This window comes from Rutidosis leptorrhynchoides, chromosome 11, assembly GCF_046630445.1.
Source record: "Rutidosis leptorrhynchoides isolate AG116_Rl617_1_P2 chromosome 11, CSIRO_AGI_Rlap_v1, whole genome shotgun sequence".
Classification (NCBI taxonomy): Eukaryota; Viridiplantae; Streptophyta; class Magnoliopsida; order Asterales; family Asteraceae; genus Rutidosis; species Rutidosis leptorrhynchoides.
In genome coordinates this window covers 94526806-94548443 of record NC_092343.1, presented here as the reverse complement: position 1 = coordinate 94548443, position 21638 = coordinate 94526806, and positions in this window count along the sequence as shown.

The window sequence follows — 21638 nt, the reverse complement described above, 5'->3', positions numbered from 1 at the left end:
CGATAATCCTTTTTCAAGGAATCCACAAACTAAGTAGTTTGCATAGTCTGCAAACCATGGAATTTCATTATAATCTATCTTCAATAGATATTCATCAGGAAAGTTGTCTTGTATGGCCGATTCATTTAGAACTTCTAATTCGGGATTTTCAAGACGAGAAAGATGATCAGCGGCGAGATTTTCTGCTCCTCTTTTATCTCGGATTTCAATATCAAACTCTTGTAAGAGTAAGATCCAACGGATTAATCTTGGTTTAGCATCTTGTTTTGAAAATACGTATCTAAGAGCAGAATGGTCGGTATAGACCACCGTTTTTGCTAGAACGAGATATAATCGAAATTTGTCAAAAGCAAAGACAATAGCAAGGAGTTCTTTTTCAGTAGTTGTATAGTTCGTTTGTGCTCCTTGTAACGTCTTACTAGCATAATATATAGGTTGAAATCGGTTTTCAATCCTTTGTCCTAAAACGGCTCCCATTGCAAAATCACTTGCATCGCACATTAGTTCAAATGGTAGATTCCAATTTGGTGTTATCATGATCGGCGCATTAGTGAGTTTCTCTTTAAAAATATTAAAAGATTTGATACACTCATCTGAAAAGATGAATGGAGCATCCTTTTCTAGGAGTTTATTCATAGGAGTGGCAATTTTAGAAAAATCTTTTATGAAACGTCGGTAAAAACCGACATGCCCTAGAAAACTCCTTACTCCTCTAACATTAGTGGGATGTGGAAGTTTAGCAATTACATCTACTTTAGCTCTATCCACTTCAATTCCTTCTTTTGAAATTTTATGTCCAAGAACGATGCCCTCTTTAACCATGAAATGACATTTCTCCCAATTAAGTACTAGATTTGATTGTTCGCATCTAATAAGCATTCGTTCAAGATTAGCTAGACATGTTTCAAATGTATCACCGAAGACTGAAAAGTCATCCATGAAAACTTCCATGCATTCTTCTATCATGTCATGAAAAATCGCCATCATACACCTTTGAAAGGTTGCAGGGGCGTTGCAAAGTCAAAATGGCATGCGTTTGTAAGCAAAAGTACCATAAGGGCACGTGAATGTGATTTTCTCTTGATCTTCGGGTGCTATTGGAATTTGAAAATATCCGGAAAATCCATCTAGAAAACAATAGTAACTATTTCCGGCTAATCTTTCCAACATTTGATCAATGAAAGGTAAGGGAAAGTGATCTTTTCTGGTGGCATCATTTAATTTTCTATAATCAATACATACACGCCATCCTATTACAGTCCTAGTAGGAATAAGCTCATTTTTCTCATTTGTAATGACAGTCATGCCACCCTTCTTAGGCACACATTGAACTGGGCTTACCCATGGACTATCAGAAATTGGATAAATTAGACCTGCGTCTAGCAGTTTAATAATTTCTTTTTTAACTACATCTTGCATATTAGGATTTAGTCTTCGTTTTGCACATACGTTTTATGACCTTCTTCCATAAGGATTTTATGTGTGCAATACGAAGGACTTATTCCTTTAATATCATGAATCTTCCATGCAATGGCTGGTTTATGAGCTTTCAACACAGAAATGAGTTGTGATTTCTCATTTTCAGTAAGAGAAGACGATATTATTACAGGTAATTCAGATTCACCATGTAAATAAGCGTATTCCAAATGGTTTGGAAGTGGCTTTAATTCTAATTTCGGTGGTTCTTCTAACGATGATTTATATCGATATCTGTCTTCTTCTTTTAGCATTTGAATTTCTTCTGTTGTTGGTTCATATCCATTAGCTATAAGTGTAGCTAACATTTCAGCTTCATCAATTGGTTCATTACCTTCTCCTAAAGAACATTCTCCCGTTCCTTGTAATTCTGGAAATTCTTCTAATAATTCTGCATGTGCATCTATAGTTTGAATATAATAACATGTATCATCTGCAGATTGTGGTTGTTGCATTGCTCTATCAACTGAAAAGGTAACACTCTCATCCTCTATACTTAGGGTCAATTTCTTACCGAACACGTCTATCATTGCTTTAGCCGTGTTTAAGAATGGTCTTCCTAATATGAGAGGAACTTGAGAATCTTCTTCCATGTCCAGAACAACAAAATCTACTGGAAATACTAAAGTACCAACTTTAACTAGCATGTTCTCCATTATCCCTCTAGGATATTTTATTGATCTATCGGCTAGTTGTATGCTTATTCTGGTTGGTTTCAATTCTCCAAGGTCTAGTTTAGTGTATAGTGAATACGGCATTAAATTTATACTAGCACCTAAGTCTGCCAATGCTTCTATTGAACTAAGACTACCCAGAAAACAGGGAATTGTGAAACTTCCTGGATCAGATAGTTTTTCTGGTATCTTATTCAACAGCACTGCTGAACAATTAGCGTTCATAGTAACAGCCGAGAGTTCTTCCATTTTCTTTCTATTTGAGATTAGATCTTTCAAGAATTTAGCATATCTAGGCATTCCTGAAATCACATCAATGAAAGGAAGATTTACATTTATCTGTTTAAACATATCCAAGAATTTGGATTGCTCGGCTTCAAGTTTCTCTTTCTTCATTTTACTCGGGTAAGAAAGTGGTGGTTGGTATGGTTTAACATAAGGTTTAGCCTTAACTGTGTTATCTTCATTAACCTTTTCAACTACCAGTTCTTTTTCCTTATCTTGATTAGGTTGTGGTTCTTGTGGAGTAGGAATAGTTTCATCAGAAGTTACAGGTATTTCAGGTGGTTTAAGTGTTGTACCACTTCTTGTGGTAATGGCTTTAGCTGTTTCATTTCAGGGGTTAGCATTTGTATCACTAGGTAGACTTCTCGGTTTTCTTTCACCTATTAATCTTGCTAGGTTACTTACTTCTTGTTCCAGATTTTGAATAGAAGCTTGTTGATTTCTAAATGCTTGAGCATTTTGTTCATTAGTTTGTTTCTGAGATGTGAAAAACTGCGTTTGAGTTTCAACTAGCTTCGTCATCATATCTTCTAAATTCGGCTTTTTATCTTCGGTTTGTTGTGGTGGTTTGTTTTGAAAATTAGGTCTTTGCTGATTGTAAGTATTATTGGATACTTGTTGATTGCTAGGACCTTGTTGGTTGTTGTATGGAATATTTCGGTTATAGTTCTGATTTTGATTGTAAATAGGTCTTAGCGGTTGATAATTATTCTGATAATTATTTCCAGGCCTTTGGTTTATGTATGAAATATTCTCTCTTTGTTCCATTGTTAATTCAATACTGAGACAATCTTTTGTCAAATGTGGTCCTCCACACTGCTCACAACTAATTCATATTGAGTGAATATCCTTAGTCATCTTTTCCATTCGTCTCTCGACATCATCTATCTTTGCGGAAATGGAATCTAAGTCATGGCTAGAATCGGCTCTAGCTGCTTTAGATGATCTAACGATATCTTTTTCTTGGTGCCACTCATGTGAGTGGGAAGCAGTGTTATCAATAATTTTGTAAGCATCAGTTTCGGTTTTCTTCATAATAGAACCACCAGCTGCTATATCTATGTCTTTTCTTGTAGTGATGTCGCATCCTTGGTAGAATATTTGTACTATTTGACAGGTGTCTAAACCATGTTGCGGACATCCTCTTAATAACTTTCCAAATCTTGTCCACGCCTCATATAGAGTTTCATTTGGCTTCTGTGTGAACGTAACAATTTCTCCTTGAAGTCTTACGGCTTTAGATGCAGGAAAGAATTGTTTAAGAAATTTTTCAACTAAAACGTCCCATGTATCAATCGCCCCTTCAGGTAACGATTCCAACCAATCTTTGGCTTCTCCCTTTAAAGTCCAGGGAAATAACATGAGATATATCTGTTCATCCTCCACTTCTCAGATTTTAAATAGTGTGCAGATCTTATTAAAGGTACGTAGATGTTCATTTGGATCTTCCTTCGGCGCACCACTAAATTGGCATTGATTAGTCACCATGTGTAGAATTTGTCCTTTGATTTAATAATCTGGCGCATTAATGTCTGGATGAGTAATTGCGTGACCTTGGCCAGTACGTTTAGCTCTCATTCGGTCTTCCATACTTAAAGGTTCTGTTACTTCCATAATTGAATTTGTTGAATCGGAATCACTAGAGGATTCTGATTTTATGGTTCGTTCCTCAACAATCTCTGTTTGAATGATTGGTGGTTCCGGAGGAAAGTTTAGTGGTTCAGGATCTACGAATCGTCCCTGAATATTCTCCGGATTCTCAATTGTGAGGTCGGGTTCAAAAAATGGATTATCGGAAATTTGAACTGGAGTACTTGGTCGACTGGATGACGATTCTAAAGAAAAATCAACGGCGGTAATATTTGCTAAATGTCTTGATCTAGTTATAGGTGGTGAACGTACAAAAGGTGGTGAACGTCTTGCTCGGTGCATTCACTGAATATCCTATTAGTTTTTAAAAGGAAAGAAAAATTATAATAAGTTATCCAATCAATAGACTTTTCTGATTATGCCCACGTTTCGAATAGCTAAAAGATGCAGCAGAGGGGCAGGATTCGTTTGGTCTCAATATAATTGAGGACTGTTTGGCTCCAATAACCCGGTCCACGTACAAATCCAACTATTACTATGAACCAGAAAATTTTGATGTCTATCAATTTAACCACTTAAAATAAATTTTCGTAATTTTAAGAAATTTAGATAAGAAGTAGAATAAAAATCTATGTCCTAAAAACTAGAATAGCGAGAAATAAGAAAGAAAAAAAGCGTGTCGAAAAAGGTCGAAAAAGAAAAATGGTTGAAAAATAAAAGGTGACGGAAAAATAAAAGAAACTTATAACACTTAAAAACACTTGACTAACCTAACCTTATTACTACAACTAACTTAAAATTATAATCGCAAATTGAGATTACTAATTGGAATGATAATTGATACATAGGTAAAAGTCGTCTAAAAATATTAAAGCTTACAGGAAAAACTAAATCCCAAATGGAAATAACTTAAAAAGAAACTAAAACTTAAAAAGGCGTCCCAAAATTCTAAAGTACCTAAATCTTAGTCTAAAGAAAAAGCACTTAAGGAATTCTACGGCAAAACCTAAAAATCTAGAAGTAAAAATAACAATGGCAAAAACTGAGTTTAAAACTAAAAACTAGCGAAAAATACAAATATTACGCTAAAACAATTAAAAAAAGACAAAATATAAAAATATACAAAAAGTTGTAAAAATTACAATTTTTATAAAAATATTATTTTTATATTATTTATTTTATAAAACTATTAATTTTATATTTTATTTAAACTAATTTAACTAAATAAAACAAATAAATAAAAACTAAACTAAACAATATAATATAAATAAACTAATTAGGGTTTAAAATTAATTAAAATTAATAAAACCATAATTAATGCGAATTAGGGTTCCTGTGTGGCGTGTCAGATTGTCTCCGCCAGTTGCGGTATTAGAAGCTGTAAACTCCGCGAGTCGCGGGGTTGCAAAATTCAAATGACAGGTTGTTTAAAATTCGACGCGTTTTTTTTTTATATTTTTTGTTTTCTGTTTTAAAATCTAAAATATTTATATAATAAAAACATACTAAAATAAAAATAAAGAAACTTTATAAAACTTAAATATTTAATAAAATCTTAAAAATATATAAATTTTTGTTTTTGTTTTTATATTTTAGAATAATTAAAAACGTATTTTTACAAAAGTGAATTTTAATAAAAGTAAACTAAAAATAAAAATCTTTTTTTTATGTAGCGTTGCGCTTCCGGCTTTTAAGCTAGATTGTTCCCAGGCAGCGGCGCCAAAAATACTTGATGTTTAAAGCTAAGGGGTATAAAATATTATTAATTTTAGCAGGAAATACTATTAAATATGATACAATTTTACACAAGATATTTATTTATTTAGAGAATGGATATACTTAAACCTTGCTACAACACTTATAGGCAGTGTACCTAATCGTACAGTAGTGTAGTTTTTAGTAAGTCCGGTTCATTCCACAGGGAAAATCTTTAAACAAAGCTTAACGCTATATTAGTTTACTTTTATAAAAATACAAATATATATATATAAGTAATATTATTATTATAAAGGGGGGTATTTACTGTTTAATGACCGGTTTGTCGATTTTAAAACTTTAGTCGCAGTTAAAACCAAATGTAAAATAATAAATACAAGACTTAATTTAAAGCGTAAAGTAAATAACGATAATGAAATTGCGAATAAATAAAAGTGCGATAAAATAAACTAGCGATAATTAAAAAGTACGATAATTAAAAGTGTAATTAAATACAATAACAATAAAAATGCGATAATTAGAAGTGCAATTAAATATAAAATAAAGGAAATTAAATATGAAATAAAAGAATTATGCTTATTTAAACTTCCGTAATCATGATGTTTGACGTGTTGATTTTAGTTTTATGCCCATGGGTTAATTGTCCTTTGTCCTGGATTATTTAATATGTCCATACGGATTTGTCCATAATAGTCCATCAGTCATAAATATAAAGAGCGAAAGCCTTCGTCAAATTATTCTTATTCCCGAAGTCAAATATTCCAACTAATTGGGGATTCGAATTGTAACAAGGTTTTAATACTTTGTTTAATGAATACACCAGGTTATCGACTGCGTGTAAACCAAGGTTTTACTACTTTGTTAACAATTACACCAATTACCCTTGAATGTAATTCACCCCTGTTTCAACAAGTCTATTAACTATTAATCCAGTTCCGTGTCCGGTAAAATGAATAATTATTGGTATTTATAGATATCCCGCCCACCGTACCCAGTCAAGCGTATGTGGTTATATATAAATACGTCGAATTATAAGTTTGTATATTAAATTAACAAGGTATTGTTTAGTTAATATAAAACCCATTAATAGCCCATAGTCTAATTTCCACAAGTGTCGTTCTTTTATCCAAACCCCAATTATGGTACAAAGCCCAATTACCCAATTTTAGTAATTAGCCCAACATCATGATTACTTCAGATTAAATAAGCATAATAATAACTTAGCTACGAGACATTAAATTACAAAGGTTGAACATAACTTACAATGATTAAAAATAGCGTAGCGTTACACGGACAGAATTTCGACTTACACCCTTACAACTTTCGCTAACATACCCTTATTATTAGGATTAAAATTAAAATTAAAATTAAAATTAAAATATAAATATAAATATATACGTTTAGATAGATGGATGGATATATATTATGTGTTTTTTTTGCGATCAGAATTCGTTTGCTTTTATAGGGAGTTTCAGTTTTTGGGGCTCCTCGACTTGCGGCAACTTTTGCCTTCAAACTCTGCGAGTCGCGGAGTTTGTAATTACAGCTCACTCCATTTTGGCTCTTTGTTTACCGACGGTTTATTTTATAAATATAATATATATATAATTAATATAATTAATTATATATTATATTATATTTATATACATAGTTAACTTGTAATTTTTAGTCCGTTGCGTCGAGCGTTGAGAGTTGACACTGGTCCCGGTTCCGGATTTTCGAACGTCCTTGCGTACAATTTAATATCTTGTACTTTGCGTTTTGAATCTTGTACTTTTGTAATTTCGAGACGTTTCTTATCAATAATTGGAACCTCTTTGATTGTCTTTTGTACTTTTGAGCTTTTTGGTCGTTTGCGTCTTCAATTTGTCGAATCTGTCTTTTGTCTTCACCTTTTATTATTTAAACGAATATCACTTGTAAATAGAACAATCGCAACTAAAAGCTTGTCTTTCTTGAGGAATAATGCTATGAAATATATGTTCGTCACTAGGTCCTTTTAACGTTGTGCAGAAAATTCTTTCATAGATAGCTCTGATCAAAGTCAGCCTTTGTTTTAAACTTCTTTCATAGATGATATCCTCATCTACTCCAAAAGCGAAGAAGAACATGAACAACATCTGCGACTAGTGCTTGAACTCTTGAGACAAGAGCAACTTTACGCTAAATTCTCCAAGTGTGAATTTTGGTTGAAGGAAGTCCAATTTCTGGGTCATGTTGTAAGCGACCAGGGCATCAAAGTTGACCCCGCTAAGATTGAAGCTATTAGCAAGTGGGAGACACCCACTACTCCGACTCACATCCGCCAATTTCTAGGTCTCGCTGGTTACTACCGAAGGTTTATAGAAGGATTCTCTCTGATTGTGCGTCCTTTGACCGCGCTGACTCATAAGGGAAAGAAATTCATTTGGGAATCCACACACGAATTGGTATTTCAAACTTTGAAGAAGAAGTTAACCTCCGCACCTATTTTATCACTCCCTGAAGGCAGTGACGATTTCGTCGTTTATTGCGATGCTTCCAAAAATGGTTTCGGTTGCGTATTGATGCAAAGATCGAAGGTTATTGCCTATGCTTCTCGCCAATTGAAGATTCACGAGCGGAACTACACCACTCATGATCTCGAACTTGGAGCTGTTGTCTTTGCGCTTAAATTGTGGAGACACTACCTTTATGGAACTAAAAGTACTATCTTCATCGATCACAAGAGTCTCCAGCACATATTCGATCAGAAACAACTCAATATGAGACAATGTCGATGGATTGAGACGTTAAACGACTACGATTGTGAACTTCGTTACCATCCTGGCAAGGCCAATGTTGTAGCTGACGCATTAAGCTGGAAGGAGAGGACGGTACCTCTTCGTGTGTCCGAGCTCTGAACATCACCATCTATTCGAATCTTCACAGCCAGATCCGAGTAGCCCAAGAAGAGGCTCTCATCGAGAAGAACTTACGTTATGAATACTTGAACATTCTCGTCTCAAAATTCGAGGCTAGGGAATCTGGACTTCGATGCTATGCCGGAAGAATCTGGGTACCTCGTTATGGAGATCTACGGAACCTTATACTTGATGAAGCCCACAAGTCGAGATATTCGTTTCATCCGGGGGCGAGCAAGATGTACCATGATCTAAAGGAACAGTATTGGTGGCCGAATCTTAAGAAAGTCGTTGCAACTTACGTTGGTAAGTGTTTGACTTGCTCGAAGGTTAAAGCCGAACATCAGAGGCCCTCTGGATTACTTCAACAACCGGAAATCCCTCAATGGAAGTGGGAAATGATAACAATGGATTTCATTACGAAGCTACCAAAGACGGTGGGCGGATACGATACCATTTGGGTTATTGTTGACCGACTTACTAAATCTGCACACTTTCCAGCCATGAAGGAAACGGATACGATGGAGAAACTTGCTCAACTATACATCAAAGAGGTTATATCTCATCATGGTGTACCTTTATCGATCATCTCAGATCGCGATCCCCGTTTTGCTTCTAGATTTTGGCGTTCTTTGCAAGAAGCCATGGGAACTCGTCTCGATATAAGTACTGCTTATCACCCACAGACCGATGGTCAAAGTGAACGAACGATTCAGACTTTAGAGGACATGTTGCGTGCATGTGTTATCGATTTTGGAAAGGCCTGGGAAAGACATTTGCCATTAGCCGAATTCTCGTACAACAACAGTTATCACTCGAGCATTAATTCCGCACCTTTTGAAGCGTTGTATGGCCGTAAGTGCTGTTCTCCTATTTGTTGGGCTGAGTTAGGTGAAGTGCAAATCACCGGACCCGAGATAGTCCATGAAACCTCAGAGAAGATTGCCCAGATTCAAGCGAGACTTAAGACGGCCCGTGATCGCCGAAAGAGTTATGCTGACTGTAAACGTAAAGACTTTGAGTTCAACGTGGGTGACCTTGTAATGCTAAAGGTTGCACCTTGGAAGGGTGTGATCTGTTTTGGAAAACGTGGAAAGTTAAACCCACGATACATTGGTCCTTTTGAAATCTTGGAATGTGTTGGACCCGTTGCTTACCGTTTGGATCTTCCAACGCAATTGAGCTCAGTTCACCCTACCTTCCACGTGTCAAACTTGAAGAAGTGTCTTGCTGCACCAAAACTTATCATACCACTGGAAGAACTTACGATTGAGGACAAACTCCACTTTGTGGAAGAAACTGTCGAGATTATGGATCGTGAGATCAAAACTTTGAAACGCAACAAGATTCCGATCGTCCGAGTGCGATGGAATGCCAAACGAGGACCTGAGTTTACTTGGGAACGAGAGGATCAAATGATGCGGAAGTATCCTCACCTTTTCCCAGCTCCTTCTACTCCCTCAGCTTAAAATTTCAGGAAGAAATTTTCTTTAACAGGTGGGTAATGTAACGACCCTGGATTTTTCCAACGTTATTTGTTAATAATTATTTTTATTAATACTTGTGAATTATTAAATGTATTGTTTATATACGCTTACTTGTTACCGCGATTAACTTTGATTGCCCGAAACGTCTTTGTGACACGCGTACCTTACACGAATAATACTTTCAAATATTATTTACATTCATGATTAATTTCTATTAATCATTTTTAATTAATTATGACTACTAATTAATTACTTGGGCTATAATTGGATTAACTTGTTAGTTACTTGAACTTGGACCTTGATTAATGTTAGTGGACTTAAGAGCCCACCCTACTCACCCTAATGGACTTACTAGCCCATTACCCATGTAAGTATTACTTTAGGATTAACCTAGATGAATAAACTTAGTAAGAATCTAGTTACCACTTACTTGCACCTTACTCCCATGCATGCACCCTTAATTACCAAACTTTGAGTCAAAGAGCATGCAAGACTTAGTGGACATCCTCCTCCCCCATTGGTGATGGGAACCTCACGGCCATAGTGGCCTTGGAGGTTGTTTTTGGTTTCAAACTTTGACTACCTATTACTACCATTTTGCCTCTCCACTTTTACACACACTTACTAGCATTTTTCTCTCAAACTTCTTCTCTCATTCTTGCTCTCTACTTGTAAGTATCTTGAGCATTTTTCTTCTCTTCTTTCCTTGCAAAAACTGAACACACACACACACATAATCACCATCATCACTTGTTTTATGTTGTTGACTAGTTACTTGTTCATTGTTGTTATTTTGTTACATGTCTTTGTTAGTTATTAATAACTCATTAGTTATCAAGAATCAAACTCTTTAGTTTATTCTTCATTTTATCTTGTATTTACAAGAACATGTAAGAACAAAACTCTCTAGTTTATGTTCTACATATTATATGTTACAAGAAAAAAGGTCCATGTGTTGTAAGTCATACTTGTGTTCATGAAGTAAACTTAAAAGTTTACTTTTTAAAGATCAAGACTTAGGCTTGAATCTTTAAAAGTATGAAACCCATGAACTTACTACTTGTGTAATTAGTTTATTTCCTCATTTGTTCATCTTTTAAAAATCGTGATTTTGGTTGTAGATGGTCAAGTGTTACAAGTTAACTTTGATCTCATTTTTCTTGAACTAAAGATTTACTTTAAAAAGTTCAAGAACATAGAATTAAATTAACAACTTTAGATCAAGACTTTTGGGTCTTGGATCTTCAAGATCAAACTAAGAACTATGTTCTACAACTTAAGATTTTGATTAGTTAGTTTACTTTCAAGTTTGTAGTTCAATAATACTTTTATATTTCATGCATGTGTTAAATCTAAGACTTTGATGTAACTTTGGTTCATCAAAACACTTGCAACACTTAAATGAGTTGTGCTACATGTCTTAGACTTACACAAGTGTTATGATGGTCAAACCTTGGTGAAAATGATGCAAACACATTGATGTTTAAAGCTAAGGGGTATAAAATACTATTAATTTTAGCAGGAAATACTATTAAATACGATACAATTTTACACAAGATATTTATTTATTTAGAGAATGGATATACTTAAACCTTGCTACAACACTTATAGGCAGTGTACCTAATCGTACAGTAGTGTAGTTTTTAGTATGTCCGGTTCGTTCCACAGGGAAAATCTTTAAACAAAGCTTAACGCTATATTAGTTTACTTTTATAAAAATAATATATATATAAGTAATATTATTATTATAAAGGGGGGTTTTTACCGTTTAATGACCGGTTTGACGATTTTAAAACTTTAGTCGCAGTTAAAACCAAATGTAAAATAATAAATACAAGACTTAATTTAAAGCGTAAAGTAAATAACGATAATGAAATTGCGAATAAATAAAAGTGCAATAAAATAAACTTGCGATAATTAAAAAGTACGATAATTAAAAGTGTAATTAAATACAATAACAATAAAAATGCGATAATTAGAAGTGCAATTAAATATAAAATAAAGGAAATTAAATATGAAATAAAAGAATTATGCTTATTTAAACTTCCGTAATCATGATGTTTGACGTGTTGATTTTAGTTTTATGCCCATGGGTTAATTGTCCTTTGTCCTGGATTATTTAATATGTCCATACGGATTTGTCCATAATAGTCCATCAGTCATAAATATAAAGAGCGAAAGCCTTCGTCAAATTATTCTTATTCCCGAAGTCAAATATTCCAACTAATTGGGGATTCGAATTGTAACAAGGTTTTAATACTTTGTTTAATGAATACACCAGGTTATCGACTGCGTGTAAACCAAGGTTTTACTACTTTGTTAACAATTACACCAATTACCCTTGAATGTAATTCACCCCTGTTTCAACAAGTCTATTAACTATTAATCCAGTTCCGTGTCCGGTAAAATGAATAATTATTGGTATTTATAGATATCCCGCCCACCGTACCCAGTCAAGCGTATGTGGTTATATATAAATACGTCGAATTATAAGTTTGTATATTAAATTAACAAGGTATTGTTTAGTTAATATAAAACCCATTAATAGCCCATAGTCTAATTTCCACAAGTGTCGTTCTTTTATCCAAACCCCAATTATGGTACAAAGCCCAATTACCCAATTTTAGTAATTAGCCCAACATCATGATTACTTCAGATTAAATAAGCATAATAATAACTTAGCTACGAGACATTAAATTACAAAGGTTGAACATAACTTACAATGATTAAAAATAGCGTAGCGTTACACGGACAGAATTTCGACTTACACCCTTACAACTTTCGCTAACATACCCTTATTAATAGGATTAAAATTAAAATTAAAATTAAAATTAAAATATAAATATAAATATATACGTTTAGATAGATGGATGGATATATATTATGTGTTTTTTTTGCGATCAAAATTCGTTTGCTTTTATAGGGAGTTTCAGTTTTTGGGGCTCCGCGACTTGCGGCAACTTTTGCCTTCAAACTCCGTGAGTCGCGGAGTTTGTAATTACAGCTCACTCCATTTTGGCTCTTTGTTTACCGACGGTTTATTTTATAAATATAATATATATATAATTAATATAATTAATTATATATTATATTATATTTATATACATAGTTAACATGTAATTTTTAGTCCGTTGCGTCGAGCGTTGAGAGTTGACTCTGGTCCCGGTTCCGGATTTTCGAACGTCCTTGCATACAATTTAATATCTTGTACTTTGCGTTTTGAATCTTGTACTCTTGTAATTTCGAGACGTTTCTTATCAATAATTGGAACCTCTTTGATTGTCTTTTGTACTTTTGAGCTTTTTGGTCGTTTGCGTCTTCAATTCGTCGAATCTGTCTTTTGTCTTCACCTTTTATTATTTAAACGAATATCACTTGTAAATAGAACAATTGCAACTAAAAGCTTGTCTTTCTTGAGGAATAATGCTATGAAATATATGTTCGTTTTTAGAATTATCACACATCAACGAGTTGTACACTTGAAGCTATATGCATCAAGGATGAGAACCGTGATGAGCATCGAGCACCAAGAACCACCGGAACCTACTGACCCTTCTGTTTTCTGTATTCTTGGTATGATCAGCACGACCTGGGCTACTATAACTGTGATATTCAGATATCTCTGTTCGACTAGATAACTTTTTATTTAATACTCGTCTTAATCCGAGTTATGGTTTAGGGTTTATGGCCCTCCGATCGTCACTAGGTCCTTTTAACGTTGTGTAGAAAATTCTGACCTACTCGCACTTAAACCGTCGCCACAGTCAAACGAAGACGAGTTTGATTCTGGAATTTTTACCATAACTAAAGGACTCATATACAGAGCCATGGACACTGGTCTCACCTTATTTCAGTAGGTATAGAGGCCGTGGTGACTGATCAAATCAGCCTTTGTTTTAAACTTCTTTCATAAACGAAACTTACTTTACACCTTTTGTTTGATGATGAATGATGATGACCATTAAGACCTAATTTACTTACTTCTAAACCTTTTAGGATGATTTACTGACTTAGTAATATTTGACTTAGGTTGAGGACCTTTTGGACAAACGTACTTGCTTACTTCCCGACTCGACTTTACCACTACTTTAACACTGTGAGTTATAGCATCCCTTTTTACTTTAACTATTTGGGACTGAGAATACATGCGCGTTTTATGTTTTACATACTAGGCAGGAGTACTTAAAACTTATATATGTGTGGGTTATACAATGGCATAAACATTCCCTTTAGCTCGGTAACGTTTAGTCATTGGTTTTTGAACCGGTGAACGCGAATCTTAGATATGGATCCATAGGGTTTGACATCCCCACTCGGGCTAGTCGCGCAAGCATTTAACGAGTGATTAATACTTCGTAATCATACGCACTTGTCAAGTGTACTTTCAGGGGGGTATAAACGTTAAGTTAGTTACCAAGTGCCCACGGTTAAGCATATACTTTATCATACTGTTTTGAAACGCTCTTTGTAGCACTGAAATCTCGTGGCCGACCTTGCATTACTGCTATACTTTAACTATAGCTCACCAACCGTTGTGTTGACATTTTAAGCATGTTTTTCTCAGGTGCCTAAGCTTGCTTCCGCTGTGTTACTAGACTTGCTGTAGACACCCGCTGCTCTAGAGATGTCAACTGCATGAAACACCTTATCTTGCATTCAAACTATATTACTTTTGAAACTATGATTTGTAATGACCTAAGGATCACATACATTTATTCATGTTTACTATTCGTACAAGCATACTGTTAATGTAAAACGTTTGATGTCGGTTATGACATCGCCTTTTTATCGTAAATGCAACTTCTTTTGAAACAGCATATAGTACTTAACCTTGTAATGATCCTGTTGTTGATGATTCGTACACGATGGTTTTGTACGGGGCATCACATTTGGTATCAGAGCATTGGTTGTAGGGAATTATGAAATGTCCCGTTCTTATTGATTAAAAACGTTCCATATTAATTGATTTTGTTGCGAGGTTTTGACCTCTATATGAGACGTTTTTCAAAGACTGCATTCATTTTAAAACAAACCATAACCTTTATTTCATCAATAAAGGTTTAAAAAGCTTTACGTAGATTATCAAATAATGATAATTTAAAATATCTTGTTTACACGCGACCATTACATAATGGTTTACAATACAAATATGTTACAACGAAATAAGTTTCTTGAATGCAGTTTTTACACAATATCATACAAGCATGGACTCCAAATCTCGTCCTTATTTAAGTATGCGACAACGGAAGCTCTTAATAATCACCTGAGACTAAACATACTTAAAACGTCAACAAAAATGTTGGTGAGTTATAGATTTAACCTATATATTATCAAATCATAATAATAGACCACAAGATTTCATATTTCAATACACATCCCATACATAGAAATAAAAATATCATTCATATGGATTGAACACCTGGTAACCGACATTCACAAAATGCATATAAGAATATCCCCATCATTCCGGGATCCTCTTTCGGACATGATATAAATTTTGAAGTACTAAAGCATCCGGTATTTTGGATGGGGCTTGTTGGGCCCGATAGATCTATCTTTAGGATTCGCGTCAATTAGGGTGTCTGTTCCATAATTCTTAGATTACCAGACTTAATAAAAAAGGGCATATTCAATTTCGATCATTCAACCATATAATGTAGTTTCGATTACTTGTGTCTATTTCATAAAACATTTATAAAAGCGTATGCATTCTCAGTCCCAAAAATATATATTGCAAAAGCATTTAAAAAGGGAGTAATGAAACTCACGCATATAAATATTGAAAAACAGTTATTAAAACATTGCATGTATTCTCAGCCCAAAAATATGTATAAAAAGGAAAATAATGAAACTCACTTTCACAGATTTTTTACTTCGTCGGGAAGTAAGACTTGGCCACTGGTCGATTCACGAACCTATAACAAATATGTACATATATATCAAAGTATGTTCAAAATATATTTACAACACTTTTAATACATTTTGATGTTTTAAGTTTATTAAGTCAGCTGTCCTCGTTAGTAACCTACAACTAGTTGTCCACAGTTAGATGTACAAAAATAAATCGATATATATTATCTTGAATCAATCCACGACCCAGTGTATACATATCTCAGTATTGATCACAACTCAAACTATATATATTTTGGAATCAACCTCAATCCTGTATAGCTAACTCTAACATTCACATATAGAGTGTCTATGGTTGTTCCGAAATATATATAGATGTGTCGACATGATAGGTCAAAACATTGTATACGTGTCTATGGTATCTCAAGATTATATAATATACAATACAAGTTGATTAAGTTATGGTTGGAATAGATTTGTTACCAATTTTCACGTAGCTAAAATGAGTAGTTTTTACCAATTTTGTTTTGCTCGCCATTCTTCGTTTCTAATCCGTTTTGAGTGATTTAAGCGGCCACAGTTTCGTATTGAACTTGACTTTATGAAACTAAACAGAAAAGGTATAGGTTTATAGTTGGAAATACAAGTTACAAGTCGTTTTTGAAAGAGGTAGTCATTTTTGTCGAAAGAACGACATCTTGATGACTGTTTTGAAAAACATACTTTCACTTTGAGTTTAACCATGATTTTTGGATATGGTTTCATGTTCATAAGAAAAATCATTTTTCCAGAAGTATAGCTTTTAAATCAAAGTTTTACATAGTTTTTAATTATCCAAACCAAAACAGCCCCCGGTTGTAACTACGACGGCGTAAATCCGGTTTTATGGTGTTTATCGTATTTCCGGGTTTTAAATCATTAAGTTAGCATATCATATAGATATAAATCATGTTTATAGTTGATTTTAAAGTGTAGTTAGAAGGATTAACTTTATTTGCGAACAAGTTTAGAATTAACTAAACTATGTTCTAGTGATTACTAGTTTACCACTTCGAATATGATAGCTTTTTATGTATGAATCGAATGATGTTATGAACATCAATACTACCTTAATTTCCTTGGATAAACCTACTGGAAAATAGAAAAATGGATCTAGCTTCAACAGATCCTTGGATGGCTCAAAGTTCTTGGAGCAGAATCATGACACGAAAACAAGTTCAAGTAAGATCATCACTTGAAATAAGATTGTTATAGTTATAGAAATTGAACCAAAGTTTTAATATGATTATTACCTTGTATTAGAATGATAACCTACTGTAAGAAACAAAGATTTCTAGAGGTTGGATGATCACCTTACAAGATTGGAAGTGAGCTAGCAAACTTGAAAGTATTCTTGATTTTATGTAACTAGAACTTGTAGAATTTATGAAGAACACTTAGAACTTGAAGTTAGAACTTGAGAGAGATCAATTAGATGAAGAAAATTGAAGAATGAAAGTGTTTGTAGGTGTTTTTGGTCGTTGGTGTATGGATTAGATATAAAGGATATGTAATTTTGTTTTCATGTAAATAAGTCATGAATGATTACTCATATTTTTGTAATTTTATGAGATATTTCATGCTAGTTGTCAAATGATGGTTCCTACATATGTTAGGTGACTCACATGGGCTGCTAAGAGCTGATAATTGGAGTATATATACCAATAGTACATACATCTAAAAGCTGTGTATTGTACGAGTACGAATACGGGTGCATACGAGTAGAATTGTTGATGAAACTGAACGAGGATGTAATTGTAAGCATTTTTGTTAAGTAGAAGTATTTTGATAAGTGTCTTGAAGTCTTTAAAAAGTGTATGAATACATATTAAAACACTACATGTATATACATTTTAACTGAGTCGTTAAGTCATCGTTAGTCGTTACATGTAAGTGTTGTTTTGAGACCTTTAGGTTAACGATCTTGTTAAATGTTGTTAACCCAAAGTTTATAATATCAAATGAGATTTTAAATTATTATATTATCAAGATATTATGATATATTAATATATCTTAATATGATATATACATTTAAATGTCGTTACAACGATAATCGTTACATATATGTCTCGTTTCGAAATCCTTAAGTTAGTAGTCTTGTTTTTACTTATGTAGTTCATTGTTAATACACTTAATGATATATTTAATTATCATATTATCATGTTATATATAATATAACAATGTATTAATATGCTTCATATATATTTAGTAAGACGTGGTTATAACGATAATCGTTATATGTATCGTTTCGAGTTTCGTACGTCAATAGTCTCCTTTTTAAGTATATAACTTATTGTTACTATTTTTAATGAGATACTTGATGATCATTATATCATGTTAAACATATATATTTATTCATTTATGTATCATCATGTCATATACAACTTATAGCGTTCGTGAATCATTGGTCAAACTGGGTAATCAGACGTTTACAAAATTTCTGTTTCAATTAACCAAGTCTTAACAAGTTTGATTGCTTAACATGTTGGAAACATTTAATCATGTAAATATAGTTTTCATTAAACATATAATCATAGAAAGTTTCAGAAAAGTTCGGGTCACTACAGTACCTACCCGTTAAATAAATTTCGTCCCGAAATTTTAAGCGATTGGAGGTGTTGGCTCATCTTCTGGAAATAAGTGCGGGTACTTCTTCTTTATCTGATCTTCTCATTCCCAGGTGAACTCGGGTCCTCTACGAGCATTCCATCGAACCTTAACAATCGGTATCTTGTTTTGTTTAAGTCTCTTAACCTCACGATCCATTATTTCAACGGGTTCTTCAATGAATTGAAGTTTTTCATTGATTTGGATTTCGTCCAATGGAATAGTGAGATCTTCTTTAGCAAAACATTTCTTCAAATTCGAGACATGGAAAGTGTTATGTACAGCCGCGAGTTGTTGAGGTAACTCAAGTCGGTAAGCTACTGGTCCGACACGATCAATAATCTTGAATGGTCCAATATACCTTGGATTTAATTTCCCTCGTTTACCAAATCGAACAACACCTTTCCAAGGTGCAACCTTAAGCATGACCATCTCTCCAATTTCAAATTCTATATCTTTTCTTTTAATGTCGGCGTAGCTCTTTTGTCGACTTTGGGCGGTTTTCAACCGTTGTTGAATTTGGATGATCTTCTCAGTAGTTTCTTGTATTATCTCCGAACCCGTAATCTGTCTATCCCCCACTTCACTCCAACAAATCGGAGACCTGCACTTTCTACCATAAAGTGCTTCAAACGGAGCCATCTCAATGCTTGAATGGTAGCTATTGTTGTAGGAAAATTCTGCTAACGGTAGATGTCGATCCCAACTGTTTCCGAAATCAATAACACATGCTCGTAGCATGTCTTCAAGTGTTTGTATCATCCTTTCACTCTGCCCATCAGTTTGTGGATGATAGGCAGTACTCATGTCTAGACGAGTTCCTAATGCTTGCTGTAATGTCTGCCAGAATCTTGAAATAAATCTGCCATCCCTATCAGAGATAATAGAGATTGGTATTCCGTGTCTGAAGATGACTTCCTTCAAATACAGTCGTACTAACTTCTCCATCTTGTCATCTTCTCTTATTGGCAGGAAGTGTGCTGATTTGGTGAGACGATCAACTATTACCCAAATAGTATCAAAACCATTTGCAGTCCTTGGCAATTTAGTGATGAAATCCATGGTAATGTTTTCCCATTTCCATTTCGGGATTTCGGGTTGTTGAAGTAGACCTGATGGTTTCTGATGCTCCGCTTTGACCTTAGAACACCCCAAACATTCCCCTACATATTTAGCAACATCGGCTTTCATACATGGCCACTAAAAATGTTTCTTGAGATCCTTGTACATCTTTCTCGTTCCAGGATGTATTGAGTATCTGGTTTTATGAGCTTCTCTAAGTACCATTTCTCTCATATCTCTAAATTTTGGTACCCAAATCCTTTCAGTCCTATACCGGGTTCCATCTTCCCGAATATTAAGATGCTTCTCCGATCCTTTGGGTATTTCATTCTTTAAATTTCCCTCTTTTAAAACTCCTTGTTGTTCATCCTTTATTTGAGTATTAAGGTTATTGTGAATCATTATATTCATAGATTTTACTCGAATGGGTTCTCTGTCCTTTCTACTCAAGGCGTCGGCTACCACATTTGCCTTCCCTGGGTGGTAACGAATCTCAAAGTGGTAATCATTCAACAATTCAATCCACCTATGCTGCCTCATGTTCAGTTGTTTCCGATTAAATATGTGTTGAAGACTTTTGTGGTCGGTGTATATAATACTTTTGACCCCATATAAGTAGTGCCTCCAAGTCTTTAATGCAAAAACAACCGCGCCTAATTCCAAATCATGCGTCGTATAATTTTGCTCGTGAATCTTCAATTGTCTAGATGCATAAGCAATTACCTTCGTTCGTTGCATTAATACACAACCGAGACCTTGCTTTGAGGCGTCACAATATATCAAAAAATCATCATTCCCTTCAGGCAATGACAATATAGGTGCCGTAGTTAGCTTTTTCTTTAATAACTGAAACGCCTTCTCTTGTTCATCCTTCCATTCAAATTTCTTCCCTTTATGCGTTAATGCAGTCAAGGGTTTTGCTATTTTGGAGAAATCTTGGATGAATCTTCTGTAGTAACCAACCAATCCTAAAAATTGACGTATATGCTTCAGAGTTTTTGGGGTTTCCCACTTTTCAACGGTTTCGATCTTTGCCGGGTCCACCTGGATACCTTCTTTGTTCACTATGTGACAGAGGAATTGAACTTCTTCCAACCAAAATGCACACTTTGAAAACTTAGCGTACAGTTTTTCTTTCCTCAATACTTCTAGCACTTTTCTCAAATGTTCTTCATGCTCTTGATCATTCTTTGAGTAAATAAATATGTCATCGATGAAAACAATGACAAACTTGTCAAGATATGGCCCACACACTCGGTTCATAAGGTCCATGAACACAGATGGTGCGTTAGTCAATCCAAACGGCATAACCATAAACTCGTAATGACCATAACGCATCCTAAAAGTAGTTTTTGGAATATCATCCTCCTTTAATCGCATTTAATGATATCCAGAACGTAAATCGATCTTCGAATAAACCGACGAGCCTTGTAATTGATCAAATAAGTCGTCAATTCTCGGCAGTGGATAACAGTTTTTGATGGTAAGTTTGTTTAACTCTCTGTAGTCAATACACAACCTAAATGTACCATCTTTCTTCTTGACAAACAAAACAGGAGCTCCCCATGGTGATGTGCTTGGTTGAATGAAACCACGTTCTAATAGTTCTTGCAGTTGGCTTTGCAGTTCTTTCATCTCGCTGGGTGCGAGTCTGTAAGGAGCACGAGCTATTGGTGCGGCTCCTGGTACAAGATCTATATGAAATTCAACAGATCGATGTGGAGGTAGTCCCGGTAATTCTTTCGAAAATACATCGGGAAATTCTTTTGCGACAAAAACATCATTGATGCTCTTTTTTTCAGTTTGTACTTTCTCGACATGTGCTAGAACAGCATAGCAACCTTTTCTTATTAGTTTTTGTGCCTTCAAATTACTAATAAGATGTAGCTTCGTGTTGCCCTTTTTTTCGTACACCATTAAGGGTTCTCCTTCTTCTCGTACAATGCGAATTGCATTTTTATAACATACGA